We start from the raw sequence: 25,786 nt of genomic DNA, 5'->3' as shown, positions 1-25,786 counted from the left end.
GCCAACAAAAGCATTTTTAAAAAATCTTAGAACTTGGTTTCCTGTAAATTCAGTTCAAATTCTGGCAGACTATACTCTAGTCCCGTTAGATGAGCTGTATAAAATCTCCATTATTTTAAGTGAAATCATTTGACTTGGTTTTCTTTTAGTCTCTATTCAGCCGACACTAGGTATCCAATTGTAGCCCAGGCTGGAAAATCTGTCCATTAATACAAGTAATGTCCCTTTCATTAGATGGCTTTTAACAGTGAAAAATTTCAGTTTTTCAAAAAAAAATCCCTCTTTCCTTTTCACTCTACCTAAAAGAGGCACCAAGGTTGTTTTCACTTTGCTATGTTCTGCCAAGTAAAAATGGGCATGGTGTTGGTTGGGCCACAAGTCAAAGATGCATGTGGAATGGCTCTTCAGAAGCTATTTCCCAGACTCCTGCTTCATACACCCTCAACTAGAGAGGAAATATAAGGTAGCAGAGGAGTCACATGAGGTATCAAGGGAGTTAAGGAAAGTAGCACGGAACTAAGTGACACCTGCCTCCTTGTCCATCAACCTCATCTTCTAAGTTTGAATAGAACGCTTTTCAGTCCCTAACAGAGAGATAGCTAAATCGTCCATTATAACAGATTATGTTGTCAATGAACAAAATATTATATTATTCTGACTTAGCAATAATGTAGGGGTTTGTGTTTTGTAGGTCTGGATGTTTAATATAGTTGGGTGGGAGGGGTGGAATCCCAGTGTAGAAACTCACTGGTTTAATGCTGGTTGGCAACTAGTCCATACCTTACAGTCTTAGTGAGTTTCTAGGGGTGTGGAGTAATTGGCCCACAGAAACACAGTATTATCGGTATATGATACTGCCTTTGGACCAAAGGCATGCCTTGAACCCAGGACTTTGTGACTCCAAAGTCAACCTTCTACACACTGTCATAATGCTTCTAGTGTTTTAAGTAATGAAAAACTGCAAGCATATTTTCTAAGATTAATTTTGACTATAGAATAGGAATCTCTTATATTTTAATAAATATAGAATTATTTTTCCTGGCTTGTTTAGTAAGAGGCAGAATGTTTGAAATTTGTCTATAATAAAGATTAACCTTTATTAATATTCCTTGATGATAAATCTGACTCTCTGGGGGAGAAGAACCACAAATAAAACCATTTTAGCTAAACCACAGGAATATATTTTCATTATGGATCTAGATTTTTTTTAAAGTAATGACATCAGTAGGAAGTAGTACTCAATGGGTATTTGGCATAATGGCTTCTGGGATATAACTGCATTGAGATCAACACTTTTTCTGTCCTGTAAGGGCAGCTCAATTTGGAAGCTGATGGCACCCCTCTAGATGGTGGCCTTGACTCAACAACCTAAAACAGGAAGGGTATTACTTATGATAGTCTCATTTTAGTAGATCTTAGAGCTTTTACAAATAGGCCAAACATTATAGGCAAAGTGACTCTGTCCTGCCATCTCACACATATGTTTACATTCACTTTGAGCCATCAGGGCCCAAAAAATAACCGTTAAGTGGTGCTTGGGCAAGGACCTATTGTCCAATCAACGAGAGCCAGAGTGAATTGGGTTTAAGACATGGTCTTTAAGAAAGTAGTCGGTAAATCCCAAGATATCAACATAGGTTTCAGCCAATAAAATTTAGCTTCCTTTGGGCACAGCACCCTTAGGTGAGGACATGAAGATAGAGGACAGGACAGGACAGCAGAAGACAGGAATGGACATTGTCTCAAAGTGAGAACTTGGAAAGATCTTAGCTTAAAAATACCAAGGTCTCCCACTGCATCCTGGACCATCTCTAGTCATCTTATCTATATCTGGCCACTGGACCCAGATGACTCTGGAGGAGAAAGTGAGGATGGTGGATCTCACATAGCCCTCCCTCACTTACATCCAATTCACTTGCAAGTCATGGCATCATCTTCCTGATGTCATGGTCCTCTTGGAGAATGAATGACAAGCCATGCAACCACACACACACAACAACAATACATATACAGATAGATATTTAGGCTAGATCTGTGATTTTATCAATGTAAGGAACTCTTGGGGGTAGAAACTCTAAATAGAAAATTCATCTGAGTTTTCAGCTGAATCAAAATATCAACTCATGTGTAACTTAATCTTAAGAAAGTTGCCTGGGGAGCTGAAAGGATGTTATTTTCTCAAAGAACTGGGTTTTGTAATTATTTAATCATTTTTGTAACACATGCAACATGGCATTAGTTCAAAGATATTGGGAATTAGCGATTATTGGAAGATACTGGGAGAAAGAAAATTATGAGGTGCCTTGGTCTTCCCACCAAGCCCCACTCTCTTCCTATGTCTTTCAACTGGTGATGTTTTTTTCTTGATTAGTCCTGGGGACCATCCTTATGACAAGGGTCAAACATTTTGAAGCCATTTTCAAAATGGCTTGGTTATAAATCATAAATAAAAAAACTGTTAAGTTTTCAGGTGTTTCTCAGAAGTGTCAACCACAGGAAAAGAAAATGTTTCCCTTGGCTCTAGTCTACAGGTAGGATAAGTGATGATTTTTATTTCATTTTTGTAGCTCTTGGAGTTCTCTTCCCACCTTCCAAAGCTTCCCTCCATTTCATAGTGTGGGCTACCAAAATAGCTAATGTAGGAATACTTCCAACTTAGAGTATGAGTGGCTATAGGTGTTTGTAAGGAATCTCTCCTCTCTCTATCCTTGTCTTCTCCCTCTCTTCTCCCTCTTTCTCACCTCTTCCTCCTTTCCTCTCCCTCTTTCTCTCCCTCCTCTTGTTGAGGAAAAAGATTTTTTTCCCCTTTAGTATCTTTCAATTTGGATCTTTCATTTACAGAGGGCCAAAGCCCACAGTATTAGGAAGTCTAGCACTTATGCAAATGGATTAGCACCAAGGAAGGATGCTTTCAGGAGGGGTTCACATTGGTCTAACTAATCCTATTGTGGGAATAAAGAAGGCTGTTCTGGCCAATATTTGCATAAGTACCTAACTTCTTAATCTCCAAAATTCATTCCTAAGAAAAAAAACTATTCAAAACAGAGAAAAGAAGAGATGAAATAGTTTCAAGATAAGGAAACAATGCTAGCAAAAATTGTCAGTCATAAAATGCAACATATTTGAGTGTTAATTTCAGAAAAGAAAGTTCAGTCAAGTAGGATTGGCTTTCTTAAAAATGGAAGTAATCTGGAAAAATTAAATATTAAGTGTTATGATCGACTAATTAAATTAGTTAAGTTTATTTCAATTTACTGAATTTTCATCCTTATGACTAAAACTTTTGCCTCATAAAAAGAGTTCTTTCAAATAATTTTGTAACCTTAGCTTCAATAGCCTCTCCCACAGACTACAGATATTTTTGGTAATATTGAAAGTTTAACTCTTATTTTTTGAGGAATCTGAGGGGACTGAGAATTTAACTATGGATTTTGAAAAAACATAAACTGTCATGACTGAAGAGAGGACAGAGGTTTCTTCAGGACTAAAGAGAACTTATTTGCTGAGAGAAGAGGGTTTAAAATTTATTTTTTCAGGAAACCTAAGAGGAATATTCTAGAGAAAGAGATATTAATTGGCATCCTGAGAAACTTGAATGGTGGGATGGTGTTTCCAGAAGAGAAAAGTCAGTAGTTGTAGTAATGGCAAAAGGTCACTTAGGATGTGATCTTTCTCACAGGTGACATGTTGTAAATAATTATCTATGCATTTTTACACTGTTAGTAATAAGCCAGTAACTTGATTTTTTATGCGTAAGAGGTTAGGGGGTTAATATGTCTACATCTATGTACATCGATATATATGTAGAATATTTTTTTCTTCTTGTTATTCAGTCATTATTTTCAATTGTATCCAACTTTTCATGACCTCATTTGAGGTTTTCTTGGCAAGTAGAATGGTTTGCCTTTTCTTCTCCAGCTCATATTATAGCTGAGGAAACTGAGGCAAACAGGGTTAAGTGACTTGCCCAGGGTCACACAGTTAGTAAGTGCCTGAGGCCAAATTTAAACTCAGGGAGATGAGTCTTCCTGCCTCCAGATCTGACACTCTATCAATTGAGCCACCTAACTGCCCTGTGTAGAATACATACATACAGATGTGTGTGTGTGTGTGTGTGTGTGAAGATATGTACAGACATATACATAAATATGCATGTGTGTGTATCTGTGTTTATATAGACATAAAGCAAGAGTGAGAATAATGAACAAGTACTTATGAGGAAATTTTTTCCTCCATTTTATTAAATAAATGGTAATGAATTGGTATGGGAGCTCAGACCTAATTATTTAATCAACAAGAAAAATGTTGTAATTGTAGTAATTAACATGAAAATATCAAAAAATGCCCCTTTAATTACCTGAGGAGTGGGATGAGAATGATTAAAGAAAATATTCCTGTAGCAAGCAGAGAGAAGTAATAACCGTAATGTAGGATACACATGTAATGATTGACCTTAAACTCCTTGCTAAAATTGTTCTAAATATCAGTGCTATTATTTTGTGCTTAGAATATTTTATAAGAAATCAGAATATGAATATAATTTTCCTAATTGATCTCAAATTTCATCTAAGTAATATCTTGAAGTTAATCAGAAACAATTGTCCAACAAACATGTTTTATTGTCAATACCACATGACTTCAATGAATCTGTGATCTCATTGACATGAATACACATTCCTACAACTTAGATCACAACTCAACCATGATCATTTATCCTGAGCAACTGTTGTCTACCACCTCTTGCAAACTCTCCACAGGAAGTCCAGTCATCATAGTGGGGCCATTCTGCTATATCTTCTGACATGAGACTGATACCGGTGAAATATGTGAGCTGTTCCTCCACCAGCTATTCCTCATTTTTGCCATATCTTTTCAGCCATATCTTTCTCATGACATCTTTCATGCAACTTTCCTAGTATCATGTTTGTTTATAATGTAAACATTACATACAGCCTAACCACTCTCACCATATTGCTTTATAGTGTTAAACTTTCGTTCTTCTTTTAATTACTTTTTAATCATTACAGACATATAAGATAAGAACACTAATCCAACAGTATTACTAGCATGATAAAGGAAAGTTATAGAATGTACTATTCATATAAAATTTTTGTAGCAGATTGTAAATAAATATGTAAGTGCAGGTTTTCTATCAGAACTGAGGGAAAAGGCAGCAAAGTATAAAGTAAAGAAGATTATATATATGTATATATTTATCATATATGTAAAATGTATATGCTTGTATGCATATATATGTATACACAGTGTCTTTATGTAAATATTTAGCAAAAATAGATGAAATTTTTCATGATTTGCTAACCTGCTCCATAATCATCACAAATTACATAACTACATTTCTCTCTATCATTACATGTAAATACATGCTGTTTTAATTGAGTTTAAAAATACGAATGTAAAGATTGGAGCCGGTTTGGGCCAACTCTTTCCAAGGAACAGCTATTTTTAACTTTCTACTTCAATAAGATTCCCCAAGGAACAGGTCTCTAAATGTTCTATTGATAGACAATATCTTCTACCTCTAACAAGAAACCATGGATGAATGACACAAAGGGCCAAACACAGTGGAATGGATTTGAAGTCAGAGGATTTGTGTTAGTCTCAACTCTGACATTTAGTACCTGTATTACCTGGATGATTGCTTAAATCTCTCTGGGCCATAGTTTCTTCTTCTATTAAACGAGATGGCTGGATTAGATGATCTCTGAAGTCCCTTCTAGCTGTAAATCCAAGATTCATCTAAACACACAATGCTGTGATGGCCAATGATGTTGAAAACCTGGGGCTGAATTTGTACCTTTATCCTACTTTTAAAAAGGAAACGGTTTTGTTTGTTGTAACATTCACCAAAAATATTGCCACCTTTTAGTCAGACTCCATCTACAGGGCACCATCAAACTGAATTAATCTCTTTAATAGCTGTGAGATTGTTCCCATACTAACCACAAATCCAAGGGTGTATTTGTCTAAATTATTTGGAAACAATATATTTTCATTAAGGGCAGCTAGGTGGCACAATGGATCAAGTGTCAGGCCTTTGAATCAGGAAAAGTCATCTCCCTGAGTTCAAATCTGGCCTCAGACACTTGCTAGTTACATGACCCTAGACAAATCACTTAACCCTGTTTGCCTCAGTTCTTCATTTGTAAGATGAGCTGGAGAAGGAAATGGAAAATCACTCCAGTATCTTTGCCAAGAAAACCCCAAATGGGGTCATGAGGAGTCAAGCATGACTGAAATGACTGAACAACAACAAATATTCTTGTTAACATATGAATGTTGATATGTAAGTATGTGTATATGCATATATGCACATGAGAAAATGCAATTTTTTTTAAGACTGGAGACCAGTTTAATGATTTCATTAGTAGGTCATACTGAGAGTATTATTTATGTACTGCTTGATTTTAAGGATGTGCAAGATTGTGTGTCTATGACATAAGTACAGTAAAAACAGACACACACGTATGGATATACTCAGAGTCAAGATGTGCAATTTCAATGGTATAAGAAACTTGCTCATGGTAAAGAAACTCCCCCAATCAATACATAGTAGAAACTGTTTTGCTATCAACAGTCATACAGAGTAGCCCAGAGTGAGAGACTGTTACTTGACCAGAGTCACAGAATTAATGTCAGAAATAGGACATTAGCCAGGTATGCTTCCTCTGACATAAGAACAAGACAACACGAATGCACACCCACACAGAGGCAGCATGGTGGAATGATGAGTCAGGATGACCTATGCACCATATCCTGAGGCAAATATCTAAGAACGTATCAGTGGCAGAACAGCTACCAATTTGCATATGTAGGATTTCCTTACCAAGAATTATTTTATCAGTGAAATTACATGTTTATCCTATGTATATGAGGGTGTTTACACATGTATATCTTCCCCCCCCCACCGTCTCTCTGTCTCTTTCTGGTGCTACAACGTCTTTGTCTACAAATTTTGTAGCTGTGCCCTGAAGGATTGAAAGGATGTTGCCCAGAAAAGAAATAGTGAGGGCTGAGAGGGTAAAATGTTACTTAAGGGGGAAGGATATTATTACCAGTGACGTCCTTAAAAGGAAAAAAAAAGTGATAGAATGTTCCTGAAATAATGAGTACTATAGCTTGGCCAGAACAGAAGGCTCACATAAAGGAAAAGCAGAAGATGGGATTGCAAAGAAAGGTTGGAGTAGGATTGTGGAGGACTGTGAATGTCAGGATGTGAAGGTGGGACTTTATGCAATTAGCAATGACAACCAATTGGAAATTCTAAACAGAGGAAAAAGTAACAGGGTCAAGTTTATGATTTAAGAAGACTAGTCTAGTGGTGATAAGCAGGATGTATAGGAGAAAAGTGAGAATGGTAACAAGGAGACCAATTAGCAATTAATTGGGATAATTCAGTCATAAGATAATAAAGTTCTGAACTAAGGAGGTAGCATCAGGAAGGAAAAAGAAGAGATGGGTATGACTAATAACATGAAAATAGCCTTGACAAAACTTGGCAGTTATTGGAGATGGGGACTAAGGGTGAGGCAAAGAGGGGAGCTGGAGCAGTGAGTGTGGCCTGAACAAGATTAAAATGTAATTGGGAAATATTTAACAAAATAAATAAAAATACAACAGAACTTAGACAACATTAACATATGCTTTCTTAAATCAATATGCAGCTAACAGGGATCCTGATATATGGTTTAGTGGCCCCAGTTCCTACTGAAAAGAACCTGATTTGGGCCTTCAGGGAAGAAAGGTTTTAGAAAGGTAGAAGGGAATGAATCATATTTCAAGTAGAATTTCCTGCTGGGTAAAGTTTTATAGGAATTTGGATAAGTAACTGAATGCGGATGAAAGCTCATTAAACTTCCAAGAGTTTAAGATTAAAAATCATAAAAACATCCCACCTAGGATGGTAAGCCTTTAGTAGCGGTAAGAGACTAAGTAAAATGTCTACAGATTCCTCTGGCCTTGGTATTACTGCATATCGACCATAATTAATAATAATAATGAATGTTTTATTGCTCTTATATTTAATTATACACTAAGACTGAAACTATCTAAAGCTCAGATTCCAGAACCATGACCCTACATGAACTAGAATTTTATAGCCCACTTCCCACGAATTCAGTTACCCAGTCTTCAATGGGAAATTAATACTGGAAACCAAGTAATAGACAGCTTTTGTTTTCCAAAGATAAATAAAGGAGCTCCAATTTGAGGGAAAAAAGGATTCAAATCAGGGATATTTACTTTTCAAGTTGTAAAAAAAAAGTGTCTTTGATCCCAAATCTCTGAAAAAAAATTTTGAAAAAGTCCTATTTCTTTTGGTAATTCGTAGTTCCTATTTACATCTAAATGAACTCTTCTTTGAAATACACCCTTTACATGTTACTTGAAACTATTAAAATGTTCTAAGGGGAGCTAGGCTTATTTTCCAAAACCCGTGATTGCTGGCTTTGATCAGTGATAAGAGCCAATGCCATACATCTTAAGAGCGTTTTCAGATGTATAATGTACCCTATACCTATTTAATTTGGCCACTGCGTTAAGCATATTATAGGTAAGAGCCAGCTGTTTGTGGAGCATGGTGAGGCATGAGACATTCCTTCTCTTCAGTCCTTAGATTGGCATCAGATACCCACATAAGCAAAAAAACACCATTCACTTTTACTGTTACTCTAGCTGAGTATCTGATTTCTGGCAATTTCTAATCTGCTAATTGGTTTTGTCCTTGTTAGGGTCTACAAAAGCAGCCTGTGTAGTGAGCTACACAAAGACAGCAGCTGTTCCCATAACGTTATTATGCACAGTTGCACTTCCTGGATAGATAGCCTAGATTTATGCCTCTGGTCCAATCTGTCATCTTATTTCAAAATTGCTTTTTAATTTGTGATATGAGTAAATCATGAATGATGAGTCAAGCAGGGAACTTCATAACATTTACTTTAGAGATGAAATATTCTATTCTATAATTTTGCATGTGTGTGTGTGTGTGTGTGTGTGTGTGTGTGTGTGTGTGTGTGCATGCGTGAATGGATTTTTAAAAGCTAGTTTCTTTCTTGCACCTGTTCAAATAGATGGAGGGTCATTATCTCAGGTGATATGTCTGCAAAGAGCTAAAGTGTAAAAGAGGCACTATAATAGTAATGAAACACTCCAGAAGCTAATCTGGTGCACAGCAGCTAATTCACACTTTATGGTGGGTTTCCCTTATCAGTAGAACCACATTTCTCAGTTTCTTTTTCACTACTAGCTTTATCCTATTAAGCCCAGAAGAAGGAGTGAGTCTTCAGACATGGCTTAGTGAGGACGGGTGTGATTAGTACTTACTCCCTGATGGCTGTCTGAAGTTAGATGTTCTGTCCGTGTCCTGTTTCCCAAGTGAAGGACAGCTTTAAATGAAAAAAGAGAGAAAGAGAATGAGTAAAAAGGGTGAAAAAATGTAAGAGGCCACCAAGGAGATGAGCCAGGATAGGAAGAGTAAAAAGAACTAAAGAGAAAGGAATAAAGATGGATATAAAAATAAATCTGTCTTTAGCCCTGGCTCTCTCTGGTTCAGATGTGGCTTAAAGAAATTCCCTGGTCTATTGCTTTGTATCTACTGGAAGCAGTACTAGCTTGACCTTTCTTCGCATGACCAGTACCATACTACCAGTGCCCAATTATGATCTTAAGAGTAAGAGTCAAAGTTACTTATTCTACAACAAGTCATGGGGAAATAAGAAAAAAAAATCACTCAAACTAGATTTCTCAGATGGAAAATCATGGAACTGGATATTTTCAGAGGAACTGAAAAGCTTCTGGTTAATTGTCAATATTTTTCTTTAAATGTATAACTTCTTAGGAAGAATTGTTTTGGGGGTCATTACAAAATTTTACAGAAAGGATCTCATATTTTTTTTTAATTTAGAAATTCAAAAAAACAGAAAAAAATAATGTATCCTACACAATCTCTTCTCACAAGAAAATATATGGATATGTTTTTATTTTCTCATTCTATTTGGGAGATGAACTTGGTTAGTTTTATGCAAGCATCTTTTCAGTATGTTTTCCCTTTTAATCCACACTTCTTCATTCAATATCCACATTCTCTTTCTCTTCATAGGCACTAAATGGAGGTTGTTACCATCATTGTATCCAACAATGCTACTAAAATGGCATCCACTTTTCATTGTGCTTAGGACTCAGAGCTGGAAGGTTCTGAAGCCAATGCTAAGATCTAAAGAGAATTGACGGATAATAGTACTTTTCTGAACAATATCATGAACTTAAAATATACTTTCCTTATTATATGATATTCAGTTGAAATTCTTACTTATTTTCTACTCACTATTTTTTTTACCTGTGATTTCATCAGTGTATAACACTTTCAATGTGAAAATTGCCTTCCACATCTGATATAGATTGGCAACTGATCTAAAATAAGAGTCTTAGAGAATTGTTTGGGGGAATTTAGAGGTTAAATAATTTGCACATGATGACAAAACCAATCTATATGAGAGGCAGTTCTTGAACCCAGATCTTCCTGACTCCATGACCAATCCTTAATCTGCAGTACTTTATTGCCACAGAAAGTGGTATTTCCATGGTCATATATCAGTGTCTTAGAACTTGAACTCAGCTCATGCTGACCAGCCTTCTTGTTACCACACCATAAAGTTTCTTTTGCTATTTAGGTCAGAAAAGGAAGGATATAAGCATGAAATGAGATTAAATGCTTTCCAGTGTTTCTGGAAATATTTATAAATTGGCACTTTGTAACTCCATCAATCAGTAAGCATTAATTACCTACAACATGTCAGGCACTGTGTTTCTCTGGCTCTCCCCCATGCCTGGATGCTCAACTTCCTTCACTGACTCCTGAACTCCTCCTTTTCCTTTAAATTTCAGTTAAAATCCTACCTTCTACAAGAAGCCCTTCCCAATCCCTCTTAATTCCATTACCTTCTCTCTGTGAATTATCTCCTATTTACCATTGCTTTGTATACATTTATTCATATCTATATATTTATAACTTGCTTTACATACATTTATTTGCATGTTGTGCCACTAACTAGATTTTAAGTTCCTTCAGGGTGGGGGACTTTCTTTTGCCTTTTCTTTATCCCCAACTTTCACACAGTGCCTGGCACATAATAGATGCTTAATGAATGTTTATTGACTGATTGGCTGATTTCTATTATGCCACCTCAGGTAATAACAGATAGAATGGGATGGCCCCAGACAGCCACCTTTGACCTACAGGATTAGATGAGACTTGTTTGTGGATCAAGTGAAAAGGCAGATCTGATTATGGTAAATTTCCCTTCTAGATCCTCCATCTCATGTAGGTAGTGAAGGACCTGCCTTGCCTTCCCTCCTTTTTGTCTGAGAAGTCAGATGTCAATTTCAAAGTTTGTCCATCTTTTAAAGTTGGTTTATGTGTTCTGTTTAAACTAATACAGTTGCTAGCCTAAAAACTTCATCATTCTTACCTGCTTTGGTTTGTTGATTCATTACCGTAAATGCGGAGTTTCAAAGGGGAGGAAGAGTGGCTAGTATGTTTATGCATGCATATGTAAGAAGGAGAAAGGGGAGAAAGAGGAAGGAGGGAGGGAGGGGGGAGAGAGAGGGAGAGGGAGAGGGAGAGGGACAGAGAGAGAGGGGGAGAGAGAGAGAGAGAGAGAGAGAGAGAGAGAGAGAGAGAGAGAGAGAGAGAGAGAGAGAGAGAGAGAGAGAGAGAGAGAGAGAGAGAGAGAGACAGAGAGAGAGAGAAAGAGAAGAAGAGAGAGACAGAGAGAGACAGAGAGAGACAGAGAGAGACAGAGAGAGACAGAGAGAGACAGAGAAGAGGAGAAGAGACAAGACAGGGAGGGAGAGAAAGAGAGAGAGAGAAGAGGAGAAGAGACAAGACAGATAGGAAGGGAGAGAAAGAGAGAGAGATGGTATAGATTTTGAGATTCTGATTTGTCTGAACTCCTGCCATAGAAAGCTTTCTGTGCCACCTCCTCCTGGCTTCCCCTTAAAGCATCAAGAATTATAAAAGAGAATCTCATTGATTGATATTTTTACCTAAGCTTCCCAAAGGAGGGTAAAGGAAAAATCCTATCCTTTTTTCTCCCTGAAGTGGAAGGAAATATATATAAAATACGAAATAAAATATAAAAATAAAATTTAAAGAACTCATAGCAGCATAGCTATTTGTTGGGACTGGATTACCACCTCTGTTAGGCTGCCTTTGGCCAACAGACCCTTTCAAATGGGTTTAAAAAGCCCCAAAAAGTCTGAGAGGAAGGGGGCAGAGGAGAACATGAACTGAAAGGGAAAAGATTGGAAGCAGAAATACCATGATCCCAGCGAGATGGCCTGAGCTAGGGTAGAGGCTGTGAGTACAGAAAAGAAGATAGATATGAGGGGTGGTTTTTGTTGTTCAGTCATTCAGCTTTGTGACCTCATATGGGGTTTTCTTGGCAAAGACATTAGTTTGCCATTTTCTTCTCCAGCGTATTAAGGCAAACACATGTTAAGCGACTTGCCCAGGGTTACACAACTAATGAGTGTCTGAGACCAGATTTGACTCAGGTCTTCCTGACTCCAAGCCTAGTTCTCTATCCAATGAGCCACCTAGATGCCTCCTACAATTTTTTAGTGGGTTTGAGTGGACAAGAATTGGCAATTGATTTGATAGAAGTGGGGACTGAAAGGGTCCAGGATGATTTCATGGTAGCAAACCTGAGTGATGAGAAAGACGGTGGTACCCTCAAAAGACAAAAGGACATTTGAAGGCAGAGAGGATTTGTGGAGGAAATATAATGAATTCTGTTTGGGACATATCAAGTTAGAGATGCCTATGGGACATGCTTCTGGTTCAGCTGTCTAGAAAACAGTTGGCAATGTAGGACTGGGAATCATGAAAGGCTCTTCAAAAACAAAGCAATAATTTCTAAAAGTATCAGGAGACCTGCCTGACAACTTCTACATTTTAGATATTTTAATAAAACAATGGAAGGGGCTGCTACATCATAGTAGATAGAGTTGTTGTTGTTCAGACACATCCAACTCTTTGGGGCTTTCTTGGCAAAGATACTGAGGCGGTTTACCTTTTCTTTCTACAGCACATTTGACAGATAGGGAAATGGAGGCAAACAGGGTTAAGTGACTTGTCCAGGGTCCAATACCTAGTAAGTGTTTAAGGCCAGATTTGAACATAGGAAGATGAGTCTTCCTGACTCCAGTCTTGGCACTTTATCCACTGTGCCACCTAGTAGATAGCTCTCTAGCTGTCCTCGAAACCAGGAAGACCTGAATTCAAGTCTCACCTCTGATACATAATGAGTTGTGTAATCTTGGAAAAATGATTCCACCTCTCAATGTTCTAGGGAACTGAGACATTAAGTTGCAGATAAGCTTCTGACTTGCATTGGAAAAGGGATGATCTTTACCTACGAGCTCCCTAAATTAAAGAAATCATAAGTTCAATCCTTAACCTCTAATTTAGGAGTTCTTCAACTGGATCCTATGGATCCCTAAATGATTAGTGAAGAGATTTCAGAATGTCTGTGAACTCAGAGCAGGGTGGGGAGATTGCATCTTTATTTTCATAACCTCTACTTAAAATGTAGCACTTCCTTCCATGATGAATTTATGCAACAGACATTCTAAGAAAGGTTCCACAGTCTTCACTAGATTGCCAAAGGGGTTCATGATTGAAAAAAGCTTAAGGACCCCAATGCTTACATATCAATAAGGTCACAGAATCACAGAAGGCTGGACACAAAATGGAACCTTATCCAAATTAGAGGCCAACACCCAGTATGACACTCCCTTTTTACAGATGAAAAAAATGGGAAATAAAGTGAATTTGTACAAGGTTACACAGTCCCCTAAGAGGCAAACCTGGGAATGAATCCCCAGTTTGTCTCTAAGTCCAATGTTCTTTTAGTAACTCTTCCCCAACCTCCTTTTTTTCCCCAATGTGAGCAAAGCCTTCCATGTTTCTGTGTTTTAGAGAGACTAGTATTAGCTTACAATTGCATGTATAGGATCAAATGAAATAATTTCTTTTTAAATAAGGGAAGAGACAGCAGAAATGAATTGCCTCCCTCTCCCACGTCCTCAGCCCCATGAATAGAATGTTTATATAACATTGTATAATCTTTCATTGGTAGAAACTGATAGGTGTTAAATTAGTTCTTGAAGAGCTCTCATACTGTTCCCTGAGGGCAGACAGAAAGAAAATTACAAGGAAAGATAGATAAAAAATAAATGATGGCTATAAAGTTTAACAAAATGTGATTTCTACAGAAGATTAATATTTACCTAAATGCAAAGATTTTGTATAGCAAACCCAATTTGCAGTATATTTGGCTTTAACAAAATTTTTAGAAAAAAGATTAAGGACTTTGGCAGTTTTAATATATGAATGTAATTATAACAGAAATTCATTAAATTAACCTTTTTCTTTATTAATGTATATTTTCTCTCTCTGAAGGAATGGAAGACTTAGTTTATACATCCAATTCTTATTTGGACTGATGGGATCAGACTTCTAAGTTCATCAGAGAAATGACAATTCAGGAAGAAAATGCCCAGCAGCGATTAGGAGAAAGGGATGATAGTAGTGAGACAGAAATTTCCAGATTACTCAACAGATTCTTATTAAAGTAATAATTACCTTGAACTATAATCTCATAATGAAAATAATTCACATTTCTATAGCTCTAAGTTTTATCAAGTGATTTTCTCACAACTACCTTAACAGGTACATAGTTTGAGTATAACTTTCCCCATTTTACAAATGCGACAATTGAGGCTCAGAAGATGAAATGATTTCCTAAATGTCACAGAGTGTTTGTGGTAGAGGTCTAATCCGGTTCATTAGCTCATAAATCTAAGAGATCAAAAGGGCCCAAGAGGGCATCATGGCCAACCTTCTTATTTTACAGATGAGAAAAATTAGGCCAAGAGAAGTTTTATCCAAGAATTATCCAAGAAGAATTATTCAAGGTCACAAAGTGCATATGTAGCAAAGCTAGATTTTAAACGCAGTCAGTAAATCTAAGCTCTACCCCAACTATAGCAACAACTTTAACTGATCCACAATCATTTTGGCTATAACTTAGGAACGAATGAGGAGATAAGATTCTTTCTTTTCAGTCATTTTTCAGTTGTGCCCTACTCTTTGTGACCCCCTTCGGGGTTTTCTTGGCAAAGATAATGGAGTGGTTTGTAATTTCCTTCTCCAGCTCATTTTACTAGATCAGAAAATTGAGACACTCAGAGGTTAAGTGACTTGCCCAGGGTCATACACCTAGTAAGTGTCCAAGGCCAAATTTGAACTCAGGTGTTCCTGACTCCAGGCCCAGTGTTCTATCTACTGTACCACCTAACTGCCTATGGAGATGTTTCAAAATGAGGATATGAATCTAAGAAGACTCAAGAGTTTCAGTGGGTACATCCAGAAGCCTATTTTCCTCACATCTTCTCTTTGGCTATATATATTATAAGACTATGTGACTTTTGCATTAGAAAGCCAGTTAAAATATTAAAAAAAAAACATGATTCTGATATTTGCAAGGAACTCCTGCAAATAAAAGAATTTTTAAAACTCAGCAAGCAGCAAAATTAGCATAATCATTTACCTATCCCATTTTTCTATAAACTCCTCACAATACTATTAGCTTCTCCTCTTTTTTCTTCTTCATGCCCTCCCACCATCATGTACCTAGAGTTCTCTTCCATCATCTCTGTTAAGTTGAGCCTTGGTACACTCGGAGGCCTAGCTTAAAAGTGAGGCCTATTCCTCTGTCATCACTGAGAGAGGGTTCTGCCAGCTGCAGCTATGGACACACACACAAAACCACACCACACCAAATGTGTGCAACATAAAATGAAAATAACAATTCAGTCCATGATAGCAATTAAGTCATGCTCAGTCAAACAGCTCATAATCATAATGCCAGTGGTATCATCTTCAATAATAGGCCAAATTGTGGTAGCGGAGGAAAAGGGCTCTTTGATTTGCTCATATTAGAACAATGAGGGTGTGGGTTTCAGGGTGGGAGGAGGTAGAGAGGGCAGAAGAATCTGCCAACCTTCTTTTGATGGTGATCAGTTGTCTACCTGCATCAGGTCATTTGGTAAAGGAAAAATCATACGCTTGGCAGGTGCACCTAAATCTGAAGACCTTTTCTCTTCACCAGTGACAGACTGCAAATAAATTGGGCCATCACAGGTTGGCAGAGAACAGTTACCAGCAGAGGGAGCAGATTATTAGAAGCTGGCAAAGATGAAGGAATTGTCTAGTAGAATCATACAAGTATAACCTTACTGATGTTTAAGAAAACTGATTCAAAACCTAAAAATTCCCCCAAAGTGAAACACTGGAAGAGCCTAAAGATAAAACCTTAAAAAGAATTGATTTTCATAAGAGAAAATCATTTAAATCCACAGCAGGTACACACTTTCATAACAGCTTACACTGATACAGCATTGTAAGGTTTGTAAAGAGCTTACAAATATTATTTCATTTTATCCTTGCAACAATTCTGGGGAGTATAGGTCATGTTATCATCCCCATTTGATATCTAAGAAACCTGAGTCTTCCAGGTTAAGGAACTTGCCCAGGGGTGATACAGTTAGTAAGGATATGAAGCTGGATCTGAACTCAGGTCTTCCTGACTTCACATATTCAGCCTGAGTTCACATGTCCAACAGCCAATATATAGTAGGATGATAAGATCATAGATTTAAAGCTAATAGGAACACTAAAGGTTATTCAGTCCAACCTTCTCATCTTATTTATTTTTTTACTTTATAAATTTGTTCTTTTTCTCCATTTAGAAAAAATTCCCAACAAACACTAAATAAAATGAACAGCTCCACATCCATTATAAAACAAGAAAGAATTGTACATGGAACTAGGACTCTCTTATGTACAAGTTGTTCTTCTTTACATAATGAATTAATGTAATTTTCAGAGTTATCCTTATCAGTGATTCCTTTTGGCTTTTTTCCTTTTGGTCTTCCTTCTCTTCTCCTTTTGGATGGATAGGAACCCCATCCTTGCCTTTCTTTCCCTTCAACTTCCCTATCCCATTGGGAAAAAAGAAAAACAATATACCCTTGTTAACCAATATACTTAAGCAAAAAAATTTTTTATGAAATATTATCCCACTACAGTCATAAATCATAATGTCTTCAGCTATTCCTCAATTGATGAGCAACCTCTTAGGTATCAGCTAGCATTTTTTCTCTGCTTATTCTGTATATCTTGTATAGCCCCTGGGCCTTCCTCATTCCAATTCCCCCTCACACCGGCACATTTAGAGTTACTAAAGAAAAGTCAGAACTACACGGCTACAACTTGAACTCATTCCAAGTCTTAATGTTGCCTTTTTGTGAGAAAGATATATTACTCACTAGGGGACATCTCAAGTCATCCTGATCTAGATCTTGCCATTGGACTTATATGGCTCCAGAGGAGAAAGTGAGGCTGGTGACTTTGCACAGCCCTTAAATCTGATTCACTTGCAAGTCATGATATGACCTTTCTGATGTCCTGGTCCTCTTTGGAGAATGAAGGACAAACAATAACAACTACGAAAAAAGCTGTTATTTTGGTATGTACAAGTGCTTCTTTCTTTGCTTTTTTGGTGGTATAGCCCTAATAATGGTAATCAGTGGGACAAAAGATATACACATAGCTTAGTGACTACATACATATTGGATATATAGAATGCAAATGAAAAGCTGTCTCAGAGAGAAGGCATTACAATTGTGTGTTTGGGATAAGGGCATCCAGGAAAGGTCCTGAAGAAGATGAGATTTGGGCTGCATACTGATGGAAGCTAGAGAAGCTAAGAGACAGAGGTAAAGAGGAATTCTGAGAATATCTTGTATGAGAATAGCAAGTAATTCAGCATAGCTGGATTGTTGAGTATGTAGAAAGAAATGAAGACTGGAGAGGTAAAAAGGAGTCAGGTTGTAGAGAATCTTTAAATGTTCAATGAACCACTTTATATTTGATCCTGAAAGAAGAAGACAATCACGGGATCTGACGGAACAGGGACAGACATGGCCAAAGCTATACTTCAGGAATTCAATTTGGCAGCTGCATGGAGAAAGAATTGATGTAAGAAAGTATTTGAGGCAAGACTACCAATTATAAAGCTATTGTGCCTACTCCCACAAAAGGTAATGGAGGGCCTGCGCTAGGGTGGTAGCTATGAGAGTGGAAAAAAAGGATCATATGCCAACCACTCTTACTTTACCACCTTGGTAAATACCTCTGCCAATAAAACTAAATGAACTCTGGCTGAGGTATTGTTAATGTGAAGCACAGCAGCGGAGGCTCCTGAGCAACAAAGCTAAAAATCCCAGGCCTTCATGTTTCCTTTTAGAACTTTGAGGAATATAGGAGTCAGTTACTCTTTCAAGGCTTCAATTTGTGTCTGTGTGAGTGAGTGCAAGCTGAAGGTGGGGAAAAGCTCACAAGGAAAGTGCTAAATTTGAAAAATCTATTATCTAGATAAATACATTCTAAATTTTTATTTAAAAAATTATTGGTAAATAAGAACCATATTTTATATAATTTCTTTCATTTTAAAATTAAGGCCATAGTAGGAGGTCCTCTGAACAGAATCAATCAATCAATCAACATTTATTAAGCACCTACTATGTGCCAGGCACTGTGCTAAACCTGGGGATATAAAAAGATGCAAAAGACAATCTTTGGCCTCATTTAGTTCACAGTCTAATAAGGGAGATAATGTTCAAACAAAAATACAGAAAACAAGCTATATACAGGATACATTGGAAATAAGAGGAGGAAGGAAAGGAAATCGAGAGGGGTTGGGGAAGGAAGGCTTCCAGTAGGTGGTGAGATTTCATTTGAGACTTAGAGGAAGCAAGTGACTGGAGAAGAGAGAGAACATTCTAGGCAATACTAATGAGATAGAGAAGACCAAAAACAAAAAACAGTAAAAAAAATTTAGTAGTGCCTGATGTTGCAGTGACATTTCCAAAGCAGAAGCTGGCTCTTCCTGTTATCATATTCTGCTCTAAAACACCTTTTTAGGTTAAACCAGTCTAAGTCAAGTCCAGAATCCAAAAGTATTCTTCAGTCTGCTTTCCATTATTTGACTGAACTATAAATCAGAATCAAATATTGAAGATGTTCAAATACTTTATTATTGCAGTTGTTCAATTGTTTTTAAGTCAGTTGCAACTCTTTATGACCCTTTTTTGGGGTTTTCTTGGCAAAGATACTAGCACGGTTTGCCATTTCCTTCTCCAGCTCTTTTTACAGATGAAGAAACTGAGGCAAACAGGGTTAAGTGACTTGCCCAGGGTCACATAGCTAATAAGTGTCTGAGGCTAGATTTGAACTCAAGAAGATGAATCTTCCTGGCTCCAGGCCCAGCACTCTATCCACTATGCTACATAGCTATCCAGTCAAATACTTAACATTAACCAATAAACAAATAACCATGGTACCAACCATACAGACTGCTGCCACAAAAGTGTTTGCCACCATCCCCATCCCTACTCCCAGGGCTACATTGGTTATCTGTGGTATCATCCAGAAGGAAAAAAAATAGGGACTTAGAGCAATGAACATATGAATCCTTCTCAGACTATTATAATATATTAATATTGAATATTAGGGTTTACAAAAGATGAGCATTTATTATTGCTGTTTATCTTGCATTGTCTATTTTCCTCTTTAGTTCTTGTATATGTGAGGTTATTGTGAAATTATGTTTTAAAATTCAATAACAAATTTTCATATGTAGTAATAAAAGAAATTCTTAGAATAGTTGGCTAAGAGCATATACTGGATCTAGGCAGATACAAGGTACAGTGGACAGAGCACCAGACCTGGAGTCAGAAAGATTCATCTTTCTGAGGTCAAATCTGGCCTCAGACACTCACCAGCTTTGTGACCCTGGGTAAGTCACTTAACTCTGTTTGCCTCAGTTTGCTCATCTGTAAAATGAGGTGGAAAAGTAAATGGCAAACCACTCCATCATCTTTGCCAAGAAATCTCCAAATGGAGTCACGAAGAGTCAGACATGACTGAAACAACTTAGTAACAATAAAAATATACTAGATCTATTTGAACAGACATGGAGACTTTGATGATACACATATCTTGTTGGGGGAAAATGTGTGCATATGTGCATGGGTTTATGTGTGTTTGTACCCCAAAGAGCCAGTTTGTTCTCTGGAACATTTACATAATACTACTAGTGACATAATTGGATGTGGTAAGAATTCACACAGATAAGGAAGCAATTTCAGAGGGCTCTTGAAACAGTGAACTGCCTTAAAAATGAATAAATTCTAATCAGACGATTCAAATGATGTCATGTTTCCTATTTTGTCTTAAGCTACTGGAGTCTGACTTACTAGAAGGGCTGTATCTTCTAAAATTATTTAAGCATGAAATTCACTCTTTTTTTTTCTGACATGCCTCAGGTCTCCTCATTTCTTAAATTCCAAATCTAATGATCAGAGAGCCTTCACAGAGAATTACAACCATTTCTTAAGTGGTACCAAAATATGACCTGACCATAGCCAGTTTCCTAATATGCAGACTGAAGAAAAAATTACAGTCTGCTCTCCAGACCGGGCCAACTGCTGCATCTTGCTTGCCATCCATGATTATTAACTATGTGAATTTGGACAAGTCACTTTAAATCTTTGATTGGGAAACTAAGAGGAAGCCAGATGATGTCCAAAGTCCCTTTAAAAAGAATGCTAACATTCTATAACTCTGTCAAGAATAAGGAGATCTCTTCTGATGACCAGAAATTGATAAGGGAATTACGTGACCACAGACCAAAAAAGACACAGCCACCAATTTCCTGGGCTCAAAAAGGAAAACAACAACAACAAGAAGACAAAAACAAACAAACAAAACAAGCCAAAGATGCCAAATCATTCGACAAGAATACCTTTCAAATAAAGTGTACATGAAATTGATGAAATGTGCACCTAGACGGTTTTGTGCAACCCCAGTAGGACTTCTTATGAAGAATTATAAAGAAGGAACTTTGAGAAACACACAATATGATGAAATAAACACAAAGAGGTAAAGACATTTTCTTTGGAAAATATAATAATTTTCTCTTAACCCTAACAGTGCTCTTGTTCTGTCACTGCTCTTAGAAGGGTAGCAGCAAGTCCACTGCTACTGTACTTAGTTCTAGCTCCATGCATAATTTACTTAAAGTTTGCATCTCATTCTCACTGCCTTTCATCTTCTTGTGACCCACATGTTCTTCTTACGATCACTATCAAGACAGGCTAGTTCAGAGACTCAAGCTGTAGCTACAGTAACAAGTGAAATAACTAAACAGACTTAAAATCCAGCAGCAGTCTTAAATGGTCTCCCTGGTGCCATATGAATATGGAACTCTTTGATTTAGGATTTGCCAAGATTGAAATAACAACAACAATATTAATAATAATAAGCAATCTTACAGGAGCAAATAGACTGCCACCATTTATATAACTCCAGCTTTCACCTCATCTTTTCCCTGAGCAGGGTTACTAGTTTACTTCTCTATAAAATCATGTCAATCCTAAGCTTCAGATCTCTTCTCCAGTCAACTTATCCTTGAACTGTTATCAGGAATCCTAACATCCCTTAGCACTTATATACAGGTAACATGTTGTATGGGGTCTCAAAGACAGCGATCTTCTTTGGTTGGCATGGATGATTCTATCTTTAAGCTAGACTCCCTTCCAGTCTAAAATGATCAAATCACTTTGACTTTTTTAAAAAGGTTGTACTAGAGGCAGCTAGGTGGCACAGTGGATGGAGCACCGGCCCTGGATTCAAGAGGACCTAAGTTCAAATTCAGCCTCAGACACATAACATTTACTAGCTCTGTGACCTTGGGCAAATCACTTAACCCCACTGTCTAACTCCTCTCCCCTCCCAAAAAATAAAAAGGTTGTACCAAAAATCTTAAGGAAGGGATAAGTTTTAATAGCTTAAAATGAACTTAAACCTGTGAGACACTTTGTATCTGGGTTCACCTTTATCCTAGTCCTCTTAAGAGGATAACCACAGAGCCGTGTTGTACTGTTTCTGTCTTCTCTTGGGGCCAGTCATAAAAAGAAACCAGTCGTCTAGCTCTACCAGCAAGGACAGCAGCAAACAACTTCAAAGGTAGGTTGCTGGCCTCAAAAACCTGCTATTTTCTCAGTTCGTTGGGGAATTCACCATTTTGAATTCTCCCATAGCAACATATTCCTGAATAAAACTTCTGACTTACACCCAAATTGTTAACTATTTCCCCCCATAAAACTGTGTATGTGTATATGTGTGTGTGTATATCGATACATATAAAATATGTATAGATGTATACATACACGTATAAGTGTACATGTATGCATGTGCTTATACATAGATTTATAATGAATGTATTTGTACTTACATGTACAAAAATATACACATATATACACATATGTGTGTATATTATGGTGTGGTCTCTATTTTCACCTCCATTCTACATTGCCTATTAGATCATCAAAAAAACCCTTTAGGTCAGGTTCTACATACTCATCTATTTTATTAGCTTATAATCAACAATTACTAACATTTATATAGCATTTTGAGGTTTACAAACATTTGGAATCATTACCTTATTTCATCTTCAAAACAACCTTGTGAAGGTGTTATTCTCTATTTTTATAGATGAAGAAACTGAGGCTATAAAAGGTTATTTGTCCTGATCACATCATAAGGAATAAGCGTCCAAAGTGGAATGTGAAACGAAAAAAATAGAGTCTAGAAAAGCAAAGAAAAGTTATGGGAGACATAACTTGTCTTCAATGAAGGCCTGTCATGGAAGCAGGGAAGGGAAGGGAGCAAAGTGGTTATCATGTGTCAGGCATTTGCTAAGCACTTGACAAATAGTATCTTGTTTGATCTTCACAATGTTACTTGGAGGTAGACGCTATCCCCATTTTACAATTGAGGAAACTGAGGAAAAAAATTATGTGACTTGCCCAGGGTCTCACAGCTAGTAGGTAATTAAAGCCAAATTTGAAATCAGGTCTTCCTTACTCCAGACCTAGTTTGCTCAAAGTGGATGAGGAATCAGTCTTCTTTTCTTCAGTACCAAGGAACAGAAACCAAGAGCAAAAGTTGGAAGCTGCAGAAGGGGAAAACCCTGATTTCAAAGAAAATTTCCTAATGTTAAAAAATATCTACAAGTGGAAGGATATTACCCAGAGGCTAAATGATTTCTTGTTAGATATTTTTTGGTAGAGGTTGTTTTTAGGGTATGGGTCAGTCTTGATTACCACAGAGATCTCTTCCAACTTTTAGACTGACAAATATAGGGATTTAAGGCAAGTATTCCATCCACATTATTTTTTCCTTTTATAAAAGATGTGTTTTTAGATTTATAGTTTTATATGACCTTAGAGTTTATTCACTCTGGCAACCTTATTTTACACATTAAGAACTGAGGCCCAGAGAGCTGAAGTGATTTGTTCAAGGTCACGTGTGTAGTAAGACAGATTTAATCTCAGATTTTCTTTATCCAAATCAAAAACTCAATCCACTGCAATGCATAGAACATCCTTAAAAAATATTGTTCAATTGACTAATATCTAAATATTCTGATAAACTGTCACTATATTATTAACCTAATTATAATTTTCTATGACTTTAATTTCAGTCTAATTCTCCTCTCCTTCACATTTATTAATAAACTAAATAGGGCTTTTCTGCACTATATCCTGGAAATGAAGTCTAAATTTATTTCATTTGGGTGTCATTTCGTTGGGCACTTCAAACTGATCAACAGTGTAACTCTTGCAATAAAACATAGGCTTTTCAAATCCTTGGAAATGCTGTGTGCTGTATATTAACACCAATATATGACACCAGAGATAAAACAGTACATCCACAAATCATCTATTTCATGCTTTCTTAGTACAGTACATTTCTATCCTATCTGAAGGACCTAATCAAAGAATCAGACAGTTGGCAGGGGAATATGTGGTTACCTTACCCAACTTCTTTTGCTAATCATTTCTAATACGTTGAAAGTCACTTCTTATATTATGCTAATATCTGTCTGTCTGTAATGTTTACTCATTGGTGCTACTTTTCCTTAATGGATATATGCCAAGTAAGTTTAATTTCTAAGTGTTATAATAAAAAAAAAACATTCAAAACAGCTACCATGCACCACTCCCAATCTTTCATCTTTCTTTCAAACTTACCAAGCCTTATTTCCTTCATTCATTAATCATCCTTGTTGCTGTCTTCATCTCAGTAGTCAAATGCCTCTGGACAAGCTCCAAGTTATTAATGTCCCTCTTAAAACATGGTGCTCACAACTGAAAATGAAACTGCAGACTTGTAGAGCGTAACAAGGCCGATATTTCCAGTATTCTGGATACTATTTTTCTATTAGTATGATTTTAAGATGATATTAGCTTTTTGGCAATGTAGATGCCCGTGTAGATGATTTTTCAAGGGAAATGCTAGAAAGTTAGGTCTCTTCCAACCCGAATTTTAACAACTCTCTCTTTTTTTAAACCCAAGAATAGGATCATCTAGCTATCCATATTAAATATGACCTTGATATTTTTGGCTAGCTTTCAATACTGGCAAAATCTGTTTGGATTCCAACTATAATCTTGTTTGTCAGTTATATAATAGTGCTGTCTATTGATTTAAAAAAAATTTTTTTTTGGGTTAGGCAATGGGGTTAAGTGACTTGCCCAGGGTCACACAGCTAGTGTTATGTGTCTGAGGTCGGATTTGAACTCAGGTCCTCCTGAATCCAGGGCTGGTGCTCTATCCACTGTGCCACCTAGCTGCCCCTAGTGCTGTCTATTGAAATGATGGAGAATCTCACATATGTAAAAACTTTCCCAGAATAGGATAGGCAATTGGAAGTTACTGAGACCAAATTCTAGTTAAACCATGAAATTTTCTTATAACATCCCAACAAGAGGTCATCCAGCCTACAGTTAACAACATCTAGTGAAAGAGAATTCACACACCCAAACTCTATTTCCTTCCCATTCTACTCCAAACTGTGCCCCAAACTAGGCTGTTCCCATTTTAGCAAGCTCTTACTGTGAGGATTTTTTTTCTTCCAATATTGAGCTAAATCTACATTGAGTTGATTTTTTTTTTGGCTAGGCAATGGGGTTAAGTGACTTGCCCAGGGTCACACAGCTAGTAAGTGTTATGTGTCTGAGGTCACATTTGAACTCAGGTCCTCCTGAATCCAGGGCTGGTGCTCTATCCACTGCGCCACCTAGCTGCCCCTTAGAATAGAACATTGATACTAGTTCTATTCACCAGGGTTTAGAAATAAAACTAAAATCTCTCTTCCACAAGGCAACCCTTTAGATATTTGAACATCACTCATGTTTCCTCTAAGTCTTTTCCCCCCTAGGCTACATATTCCTAGTTCCTCCACTGATCCTGCCAAACTATGGTTTCTAGATCTGCATGAGGACCATCTTGTCTATGTCTCTTCCAAATGTAGAACTCACATCTGGGCACAATGTTATAGCACCCCCTCCACCCACCCAACAGAGTATAAGCCCTTTGCAAGAGCAAAGAATACCAATATATATATCTACAAATCTAGTATAGATTAAGACAGATATAGATAGATATTAGAAGGCAGCTAGTGGCTTGGTGGATAGAGCACTGGACCTTAGGTTAGGAAGACCTGGGTTAAAATCTGGCCTTGGTCATTTACTAGCTATATGACCCTGGGTAACTTTGCCTTAATCTATCAGAGAA

The 25,786-nt window shown here is 37.1% G+C and overlaps 1 protein-coding gene across 5 annotated transcripts in view; it reads right to left on the bottom strand.

Annotated features, from left to right (window-relative positions):
- SYT1 (synaptotagmin 1) overlaps window positions 1-25,786 on the bottom strand; it is a 724,221-nt gene that overhangs the window by 609,861 nt on the left and 88,574 nt on the right. For 4 of the 5 annotated variants that reach the window (XM_078146393.1, XM_078146407.1, XM_020993508.2 and 1 more), the window contains one exon: window positions 9,340-9,401. The exons of the other annotated variant lie outside the window; for it this stretch is intronic. The gene's annotated coding sequence lies outside the window, so the exon portion shown is untranslated. The remainder of the gene's footprint in view (window positions 1-9,339; window positions 9,402-25,786) is intronic. 5 annotated transcript variants of the gene reach the window in all.

The sequence above is a fragment of the Phascolarctos cinereus genome, unplaced genomic scaffold, assembly GCF_003287225.1.
Source record: "Phascolarctos cinereus isolate Bilbo 61053 unplaced genomic scaffold, phaCin_HiC Scaffold_1;HRSCAF=81, whole genome shotgun sequence".
Classification (NCBI taxonomy): Eukaryota; Metazoa; Chordata; class Mammalia; order Diprotodontia; family Phascolarctidae; genus Phascolarctos; species Phascolarctos cinereus.
Note: the sequence above shows the minus strand (reverse complement) of the source record. Positions and strands in the feature narration are given on the sequence as shown.